Source organism: Physeter macrocephalus, chromosome 7, assembly GCF_002837175.3.
Source record: "Physeter macrocephalus isolate SW-GA chromosome 7, ASM283717v5, whole genome shotgun sequence".
Taxonomy (NCBI): Eukaryota; Metazoa; Chordata; class Mammalia; order Artiodactyla; family Physeteridae; genus Physeter; species Physeter macrocephalus.
Window position 1 is genome coordinate 91,220,558 of NC_041220.1, and position 10,288 is coordinate 91,230,845.

The 10,288-nt window shown below is 38.2% G+C and overlaps 1 protein-coding gene across 4 annotated transcripts in view; it reads right to left on the reverse strand.

Moving 5' to 3' along the window:
- TBC1D19 (TBC1 domain family member 19) overlaps positions 1–10,288 on the reverse strand; it is a 166,912-nt gene that overhangs the window by 136,342 nt on the left and 20,282 nt on the right. The gene's annotated exons all lie outside the window — the stretch shown is intronic.

A 10,288-nucleotide genomic window follows, 5' to 3' on the forward strand; every position in this document is an offset into this window, starting at 1 on the left:
CCTTAGTTATTCTCAATTCTACTCTAATTCTTCTACGATTCAACCCCTTTCTGGGAAGATGGCATTGGTAGCAGTGAGGTTTTTTTTTTTAATCCTCCTGATCTCCACATAAAAACAGACCAAGCAACTAGAGAGCAAAACCAAAATTCCATGGAAAACATTTACAACCAAACTTGGTGCTAAGATATTCCTCACAAACCTAAAATATAAGCAGTTGTGGACAAACCAACAGCCACATGACCTGTATGGTATTAGCATCTACACCGGAAAAAGCAGAAGGGTATCTGATAGATATGAAAAGAGGAGAACCCCAAAATAGCCAGCAAGTATTCACTGGAACATATGATGAGCTAATTTTAGAACAGGAGCTGACAATGGGAGGGGTTTTGTCTAATCCAATATAGCAGATGAGGTCTGAAGACACTGGCACAGCCTAGCACCTATGAATTCTTGAAACTGGCCAGCCAGGGCTCCCTTTCTCCCTTTCTGAGGAGGAAAACTTGATAAAGTAATGAAAATTGAGGATGACAGGGAACAAACTTATTACCTTGAAAACTGATAAATAAATGAAAAGGCATTTATCTAGCCTGCCTTTCCTACAGGAACTGTACCACTTGGTAACCAAATAATAGTTAAGGGGAAATGTCTCTTTATAAAAACATTCCAGCTAATAACTAAAACAGATGATATAATTAGAATATCACCGTTTTGCAATCCCTAATCAATTCTAGGCATTGAGCATAAACAGCTATTAACTTTGCAAAAAGACAACCAGCAATTATGTGCTTCTCAATGAAAGAAGACTCCAGTGCCAATAGTCGTGGTCACTGAGATGGCACCTGAGCCTGATCAAAGCCTCTGGGTCCAACTGTCAACTTACAAGTCATACAAGCTGCACCATGAGTGTGTAATCAGAAAAATCCAGGTTGTGAGAAATCCTAAAGGTCAAACAGCCCAGTTCTTCAGCTGATCAATTGTAAGGGGGAAAAAAAAGGAAGGAGAGAAAACCTGTAGGTTTTAAAAGACTTAAAAGGTATATCAAAGAATCTTTTTTTAGTTGGCAAGACTCAGAGCATCCAGGGATATACATTTGGTTAATGAAACTATCAAGAAATGCAGGAAACTGATTACCATAAAAATCAGGTCCTCTGGGAGGGAGGGACTTGTGATTGGGGTGTGACAAATGGAGAGGTTTCTGGTGTGGCTGGCAACGTTTCATTTTTTTACCAGGGTGCTTGTTTAAGGTCGTTCATCTTATAATAATTCATTATATTATAGATTTGTTTTGTGTAGCTTCTGTTTGTGTTTTACTTTACAACAAACAGGGCAAAAAAAGAAAAAAGAAAAATACACCCCCCCAATATATTCCTTCTCTCCATTCTAAAGTCCCACTTTATTAAGGCAACCTGATTTTTCTGTTTATAGGTCAAGGAGGAAGAAACATGGCCAGCTCCCCATCTGGTATGTGTACTTTCTTCTTTTTTTAAAAAATTGGAGTACAGTTGATTTACAATGTTGTGTTAGTTTCAGGTGTACAACAAAGTGAATCAGTTATACATATACATATCTCCACTCTTTTTTAGATTCTTTTCCCACATAGGCCATTTCAGAGTATTGAGTAGAGTTCCCTGTGCCATACAGTACGTCCTTATTAGTTATCTATTTTATATATAGTAGTGCTGCCACCTTATTTAAATTGCAACTACCCCCCACCTGGCATTTTCACACCACCTTACTCTACTTTTTCTTCTTTCTTAGCATTTATGCCTCTTAATATACTGTATGATTTATTTACTATGTTTATTGGTATACTATCTCCCTATACTAGAAGTGGTAAGCTCGACCAGGGCAGATATCTTTTTTTGCTGTTCTCCTTTGTATCCTAAGTGCCTAGAATAGTTATTTTCACATAGTAGATGCTCAATAAATGTTTATTGAATAAATGAACCAATTTATCCCTTTCCAATCCATATTCCAGCATTTTCTTCCTAAAACGTAAGTCTTTCTCGGCTGTGGATCTCCACAGCATATATAAGAAATCTAAACTTTTCAACAGGACACACTGGGACCTTCACAATGTAGACCGACTTATCTCTCCAAATTCATCAGCTGCTCCACCAAGCCAACAACATCCTCTCTTTTCTCACACCTCCTCCCTGACACCCTATACTCTAGCCACAGTGAGCTATAATCACTGATACCCCAAATGTCAAATACTTTAGGGTTCCAGGCTTTTGTTCATATTGTTTCCTCAGATATAAGAGCTCCCTCAACACCCTGGCAAATACCTACTAGCTTCCACTTCCAGACATGCCTCAAATATCACCTCCTTTCCCAACTACCCCACCTGCTACCTGCAAAGATAGTACATGCTATTCCTCTGTGAGAGCACTTACCCAATTACACTGTAATTTTCAGCTCACCTATTTCTCTTTTTAACTCTTAAATTCAAAGGCAAGACCATGTCTTCATTTCTGCATCCCAAGTGTTACTTGGCATTAACTGTTGCTTGACAAAATTATATTGACCAAACCATGTTCTATCCTTTTCAACTAATTTCCCCTCAAATAAACAAGGAACTTTATAAAACTTATGTTTAACTGAAGAGACTGGTTTCCAGTCTGTAATTCCTAGGATTTTAAAAGCTGCAAAACCCTTCTTATTATTCAAGAGTATCAAGGCAAAAGGAAATAGGTTTTCTTTTTACTAAGTCTGTATTTGGAAATGACTCAGAAGCAGCAAAATTTAAAGAATTTCAAGAGAAAAAAATGATTATTCCTCCTAAGCATTTTCAATACTTCAAGTTGCTAGATCTCCTAGATATACTTTTTTTAAATATAAATTTATTTATTTATTTATTTATTGGCTGCGTTGGGTCTTCGTTGCTGCGTGCGGGCTTTCTCTAGTTGTGGCGAGCAGGGGCTACTCTTTGTTGCGGTGCGCGGGCTTCTCATTGCAGTGGCTTCTCCTGTTGCAGAGCAAGGGCTCTAGGGACACGGGCTTCAGTAGTTGCAGCATGCAGGCTCAGTAGTTGTGGCCCACGGGCTCTAGAGCGCAGGCTCAATAGTTGTGGCGCACAGGCTTAGTTGCTCCGTGGCATGTGGGATCTTCCCAGACCAGGGCTCAAACCCGTGTCCCCTGTATTGGCAGGAGGATTCTTAACCACTGTGCCACCAGGCAAGTCCTCCTAGATATACTTTTTGATATAAAAGGCAAATCAAAATTCATTAATCATCTAAGCTAACTATAAGAATCTTGAGAAATTTGAGAATCAGAAGCAGGACAGTGACAGGAGGACAACGTGATAAGGCACAGCAATTCTCAAACATGTTTTAGCAGCATAATCCTTTTTTTCAAATGAAATCTGAACCCTATTGGAACCCAATTATATAAAACACATTGAAAGTGATATTACTAGACAATGAAAACAATGAGTCTTTTCTCGTTGACTAAGATATGATTAACATTAAAAAGGTACAGCTTTATTCTGCTATGGTCTCAATACCTAATTTATTTTTGTATTTTGTTCTATTTGCGCAATAAAAAAAAAAGATCCTGATTCACAGAGATAGGTGTTTACATTGTTAACAGCCCTCCTGGCAATCTCAGCACACTCCCAAACTGCTGCAGGAAATCAAAAGAGAAGTACGCAGTTGGAATTTTTTATTTTGAAGACAAATCACTAAAAGTATTTACCACAAATACAAAAATCAGAAAAGGGCTTCTGATACTTAGAACAGCTGAAACTATGCATCCCACAGTATTACTACCACATGACATGTTCTCACATCAGATGTTGTCCCATATCTCAGCAGTGCACTGGGATGGGGGCTCATGTTGAGCAGATGCACCTTCACTCGGCCTGGCCCATGCCTGTCACTGTATACCCCCTGCAGTACTACCTCACTTGTACAATGTACCATGAGTGGACATGTGCAAGCCCAAATATTTGGAAAGACCAGTGCAGATTTACATCCTTCCTCACCAATGACACATTTCTAAGTGTCCAAACAAACATATGAAGAGATGAAAGAAACAGGGTTTTGGTTTTTCTTCCTCTTAGGATCTATGCAGAAACAAGTTAATGTGAAATCACAATAGTGGATTATGGAGTACTTGATATAACAATGCATTTGAAAGAGTGTTGTTTCTTAATATAATGATTAAATTAAGTATTTTTAAGTGAATAGAGTGTTTTCAGAATCCTTGGATATAACAGAGCATAGTTCTAAAACCACTTTGGACTAAATGAGAGTGAGATTTGGCATCAGAGGACCTGCAAACATCTCTCGGCCTTATTTGTTACCTTGGTCCAGTCAGTTAACCTCTCTGTCTCAATTTTCTTCTTTATTTAATGAGGAATATAATACCTGAGCTAGGTTATCAGGAGACTCAATCAGAAAATTTGTCAAAGTTATTTTTAGGCTGGGAAGTCCAATATAAGTTAAAATTGTGTTATAAGATGTGCCCAGATGGCAGTGGACTAAATGTAGAAGGTTGGCAGGGAAGGATTGACTGGAGGTAGAGGTTTTTAAAATGTCTATAACAAAAGTTAAGCCTTCTTTTAAACAAAATGCCTCTAGCTCACTAAAAGAGCTGGTAAAAAATATGTTCAAAATCTAATTAGCAAGAGAGTATACAGTACATTCTTAGCCATGGCCCTGCATACAATTTACCAAATTTATGTTGATATTTCTGACATCCTCCACCATTCTGCATTCTAAAAACACCTGGCCATCTCCACTCCAACCCCAACCCCACCAGCACACACACATTTGCACACGTGCACACACACATATCCAGTTTTGTTCTACTTCCACCAGAACAGGCTTAATCCAAAGCATTGCTCACTGGCAATCTTAAATTTCTAAACTTGGTGCGTAAAGGAAACTGGAGAAGCTAAGTGGCTGAAGTCGTGGTGTGGTCAATAAAGCGAGGAGATAAATTGAGGTAAATACTCATGAAGCACAAACCAAGGCAGAGGAAGGTCCACAAAAAGGGTTCCAAAATCCCTCTGATTCTCTCTAAAGATGCCCCATCCTCTCCACTTCTCATGATGCCACTGTGCCAATCCTGGGCTTCATCTTTCTGTGCCCGAAGAATCACAGAATTTCAGGGTTAGAAGGGACTATAGAGTTCTTCTAGGTCGACTAACCATTTAATGACTGACTCTCCTCTCCAAGGGATTTTCTAGCTTAGCAACTCTCACTAAGAAACTCTAAGCTAGCTTTCTCCACCTTTAGTCAATTCTATCTTTGAACTATTCTGTTAGAAAATCCTTTATTATGAACTAAAATTGATTCCCCTTAACATCTGCCACCACCATGTGTGCCCCACCCACCCACCCCAAGGTCACAGAAAATATGCTGAATCACTTTTCTGTGAGAGATCTTCAAATATTCGAATTTAACTACTGTGTCTTCCTTGAAAGCTTCTCAAGGTTACATACATTTCTGGGTTCTCCAAGATCTCTTCATATGACAGATTCTCCTTACCACCCTGGCCATCCTTGTCTGAGCAAAGTCCAGTCCAACTTGTCCTCTACTGTAGTAACTTCCTAACCTACCACTCTACTTCACTCATTCCACTAAACCACTGATTCTCAAACTTTTAAGTCTCAGGACCCTCACTCTTAAAAATTACTGAGGATCTGGGAGGACCTTCAAGATGGCAGAGGAGTAAGATGTGGAAATCACCTTACTCCCCACAAATACATCAAAAATACACCTACATATGGAAGAACTCCTAGAGAACACCTAACGCTGGCAGAAGACCTCAGACTTCCCAAAAGGCAAGAAACTCCCCACATACATGGTCGTGTGGCTGACACGGTCTTGGTGCTCAGGCCAGGTGTCAGGCCTGAGCCTCTGAGGTGGGAGAGCCGAGTTCAGGACACTGGACCACCAGAGACCTCCCAGCCTCACGTAATATCAATCGGCGAGAGCTCTCCCAGAGATCTCTGTCTCAACGCTAAGACCCAGCTCCACTCAACGACCACCAAGCATCAGTGCTGGACACCCCATGTTAAACAACTAGCAAGACAGGAACACAACCAGCCCATAAGCAGAGAGGCTGCCTAAAATCATACTAAGTTCACAGATACCTCAAAACACATCACTAGATGCATTCCTGCCCACCAGAAAGACAAGATCCAGCCTCATCCACCAGAACACAAGCACCAGTCCCCTCCACCAGGAAGCCTACACAACCCACTGAAGTAACCTTACCCACTGGGGGCAGACACCAAAAACAACAGGAACTATGAACCAGCAGTCTTCAAAAAGGAGACCCCAAACACAGTAAGTTAAGCAAAATGAGAAGACAGAGAAACAAACAGCAGATGAAGGAGCAAGGTAAAAACCCACCAGACCAAACAAATGAAGAGGAAATAGGCAGTCCACCTGAAAAAGAATTCAGAGTAATGATAGTAAAGATGATCCAAAACCTGGGAAATAGAATGGAGAAAATAAAAGAAATGTTTAACAAGGACCTAGAAGAACTAAAGAGCAAACAAACAATGATGAACAACACAATAAATGAAATTAAAAATTCTCTAGAAGAAATCAATAGCAGAATAACTGAGGCAAAAGAACGGATAAGTGACCTGGAAGATAAAATAGTGGAAATAACTACCGCAGAGCACAGTAAAGAAAAAAGAATGAAAAGAAATGAGGACAGTCGCAGAGACCTCTGGGACAACATTAAATGCACCAACATTCGAATTATAGGGTTCCCAGAAGAAGAAAATAAAAAGAAAGGGACTGAGAAAACATTTGAAGAGATTATAGTTGAAAACGTCCCTAATATGGGAAAGGAAATAGTCAGTCAAGTCCAGGAAGCGCAGAGACCCATACATGATAAATACAAGGAGAAACACGCCAAGACACATATTAATCAAACTATCAAAAAAATGGTAACAGAAATATACATATTAATAATTACTTTAAATATAAATGGATTAAATGCTCCAACCAAAAGACACAGACTGACTGAATGGATAAAAAAGCAAGACCCATATATATGCTGCCTACAAGAGACTCATTTCAGATCTAGGGACACATACAGACTGAACATGAGAGGATGGAAAAAGATATTTCACACAAATGAAAATCAAAAGAAAGATGGATTAGCAATACTTATATCAGACAAAATAGACTTTAAAATAAAGACTGTGACAAGAGACAAAGAAGGACACTACATAATGATCAAGGAATCAATTGAAGAAGAAGATATAGCAATTGTAAATATATATGCATCCAACAGAGGAGCACCACAATATATCAGAAAATATTAACAGACATAAAAGGAGAAATTGACAGTCACACAATAATAGAAGGGGATTTTAACACCCCACTTACATCAATGGACAGATCATCCAGACAGGAAATCAAGAAGGAAACACAGGCCTTAAATAACACATTAGGATAGATGGACTTAATCAATATTTATAGAGCACTCTATTCAAAAGCAACAGAATACACATTTTTTTCAAGTGCACATGAAATATTCTCCAGGATAGATTACTTATTAGGTCACAAAACAAGCCTCAGTAAGTTTAAGAAAATTTAAATCATATCAAGCATTTTTTCTAACCACAACACTATGAGATTAGAAATCAACTACAATCTTTTCCAACCACAACGCTATGAGACTAGATATCAATTACAGGGAAAACACTGTAAAAAATACAAACACATGGAGGCTAAACAATAAGCTATTAAATAGTCAAGAGATCCCTGAAGAAATCAAAGAGGAAATAAAACATATCTAGAAACAAATGACAATGAAAACACGACGACCCAAAACCCATGGGATGCAGCAAAAACTGTTCTAAGATGGAAGTTTATAGCAATACGATCCTATCTCAAGAAACAAGAAACATCTCAAATAAACAACCTAACCTTACACCTAAAGCAATCAGAGAAAGAAGAAAGAAAAAACCCCAAAGTTAGCAGAAGGAAAGAAATCATAAAGATCAATCAGAAATCAATGAAAAAGAAATGAAGGGGGCTTCCCTGGTGGCGCAGTGGTTGAGAGTCCACCTGCCGATGCAGGCAACACGGGTTCGTGCCCCAGTCCGGGAAGATCAAATAAAAAGGATCACGAGAGATTACTAAAAGCAACTACATGTCAATAAAATGGACAACCTGGAAGAAATGGACAAATTCTTAGAAAAAAAGAAATGAAGGAAACAATGGCAAAGATCAAAAACTAAAAGCTGGTTCTTTGAGAAGATAAACATAATTGATAAACCATTAGCCAGACTCATCAAGAAAAAAAGGGAGAAGACTCAAATCAACAGAATTAGAAATGAAAGATGAGAAGTAACAACTGACACTGCAGAAATAAAAAGGATCACGAGAGATTACTAAAAGCAACTACATGTCAATAAAATGGACAACCTGGAAGAAATGGACAAATTCTTAGAAAAGCACAACCTTCTGAGACTGAACCAGCAAGAAATAGAAAATATAAACAGACAAATCACAAACACTGGAATAGAAACTGTGATTAAAAATCTTCCAACAAGCAAAAGCCCAGGATCAGATGGATTCACTGTTGAATTCTACCAAACATTTAGAGAAGAGCTAATGCCTATCCTTCTCAAACTCTTCCAAAATATAGCAGAGGGAGGAACACTCCCAAACTCATTCTATGAGACCACCATCACTCTGTTACCAAAACCAGACAAAGATGTTACAAAAAAAGAAAACTACAGGCCAATAACACTGATGGACATAGATGTAAAAATCCTCAACAAAATACTAGCAAAAGAATCCAGCAGCACATTAAAAGGATCATACACCATGATGAAGTGGGGTTTTTCCCAGGAATGCAAGGATTCTTCAATTTACTCAAATCAATCAATGTGATACACCATGTTAACAAAATGAAGGATAAAAACCATATGATCATCTCAATAGATGCAGAAAGAGCTTTTGAAAAAATTCAACACCCATTTATGATAAAAACTCTCCAGAATGTAGGCATAGAAGGAACTTACCTCAACATAATAAAGGCCATATATGATAATCCCACAGCCAACATCATTCTCAATGGTGAAAAACTGAAACCATTTCCACTAAGATCAGGAACAAGACAAGGTTGCCCACTCTCACTACATTTATTCCACATAGTTTTGGAAGTTTTAGCCACAGCAATCAGAGAAGAAAAAGAAATAAAAGGAATCCAAATCAGAAAAGAAGAAGTAACACTGTCATTGATTGCAAATGACATGATACTATACATACAGAATCCTAAAGATGCTACCAGAAAACTACCAGAGCTACTCAATGAACATGGTAAAGTAGTAGGAAACAAAATTAATGCACAGAAATCTCTTGTATTCCTGTACATTAAACATGAAAAATCCGAAAGAGAAATTAAGGAAACACTCCCATTTACCATTGCAACAAAAAAAATAAAATACCTAGGAATAAACCTATCTAAAGAGACAAAAGACCTGTATGAAGAAAACTATAACACACTGATGAAAGAAATTAAAGATGATACAAACAGATGGAGAGGTATACCATGTTCTTGGATTGGAAGAATTAACATTGTGAAAATGACTATACTACCCAAAGCAATCCAGATTCAATGCAATCCCTGTCAAACTACCAGTGGCATTTTTCACAGAACTAGAGCAAAAAATTTCACAATTTGTATGGAAACACAAAGACCCCTAATAGCCAAAGGAATCTTGAGAAAGAAAAACAGAGCTGGAGGAACCAGGCTCCCTGACTTCAAACTATACTACAAAGCTATGGTAATCAAGACAGTATGGTACTTGTACAAAAACAAATATAGATCAATGGAACAAGATAGAAAGCCCAGAGATAAACCCGACCCACCTCCTACAGAAACGGAAATAAAAACAAACAGATGGGACCTAATGAAACTTAAAAGCTTTGGCACAGCAAAAGAAACCATAAACAAGATGAAAAGACAACCCTCAGAATGGGAGAAAATATTTGCAAATGAAGCAAATGACAAAGGATTAATCTCCAAAATATACAAGCAGCTCATGCAGCTCAATATCAAAAAAACAAAAAATCCAATCCAAAAACGGGGAGAAGACCTAAACAGACATTTCTCCAAAGAAGATATACAGATTTGCAACAAACACATGAAAGGATGCTCAACATCACTAATCATTAGAGAAATGCAAATCAAAACTACAATGAGGTATCACCACACACCGGTCAGAATGGCCATCATCAAAAAATCTACAAACAATAAATGCTGGAGAGGGTGTGGAGAAAAGGGAACCCTCTTGCACTGTTGG